The following is a 571-nucleotide window of genomic DNA, read 5'->3' on the forward strand; positions in this document are numbered from 1 at the left end:
TGATTTTAGAGCTGTTGACGACTGAGACAGTATTGCCTTTCAGCAGCTCATGATTATTTTTAGGGGGAGTTGCTATTAGGAGGAAAACTCATGTTTCTCTTCTTACCTTCTTTTCAAAACAGGGAAGATTCCTTTACAAAGCCATCCTTGCTACATTAAGACTTGTTTGAAAGTGAAGCTAATAACACTTGCAAACAGAATGTTTGAGTGGTTCCATTCTTGAAGAAACGTGAGTCATAAAAATTTCAGCCTCACAAGATTTAATGTAATCATCTCTAATCATTTTACACTCCATTTACATTTTTTTGCGATTTTATTTAGAAAAACAAAATTTTGTCATGTAACTCATTATCTGCAAAAATATGGATTTACTAAAGTTGTCCTTGTATATCTTATTGGTACCAATTTTTTTTTGTGTTTATTTTTGCTACTTGAGATTAAATATATTATTTCAAAAGTTCTTAGGGTCTGCACACCACACCATAATTCTGGTGAAATAATGTATTTCTTCAAATGAGAGCTCTTAATCCTTAGGCTTATCATAGGTTTTCCTATCTATTTGATATGGATA

General features: G+C 31.7%; 1 long non-coding RNA gene across 2 annotated transcripts in view; it reads left to right on the top strand.

Moving 5' to 3' along the window:
• LOC106968797 (uncharacterized) overlaps positions 1–324 on the top strand; it is a 231146-nt gene extending 230822 nt beyond the window's left edge. The window contains exon 11 of one of the 2 annotated variants that reach the window (XR_008299651.1): positions 123–324. This is a non-coding gene — a long non-coding RNA (uncharacterized LOC106968797). The remainder of the gene's footprint in view (positions 1–122) is intronic. The other variant, XR_008299656.1, reaches the window with a different exon arrangement.
• The last annotated feature ends 247 nt before the right edge of the window (positions 325–571 follow it).

The sequence above is a fragment of the Acinonyx jubatus genome, chromosome A1, assembly GCF_027475565.1.
Source record: "Acinonyx jubatus isolate Ajub_Pintada_27869175 chromosome A1, VMU_Ajub_asm_v1.0, whole genome shotgun sequence".
NCBI lineage: Eukaryota > Metazoa > Chordata > Mammalia > Carnivora > Felidae > Acinonyx > Acinonyx jubatus.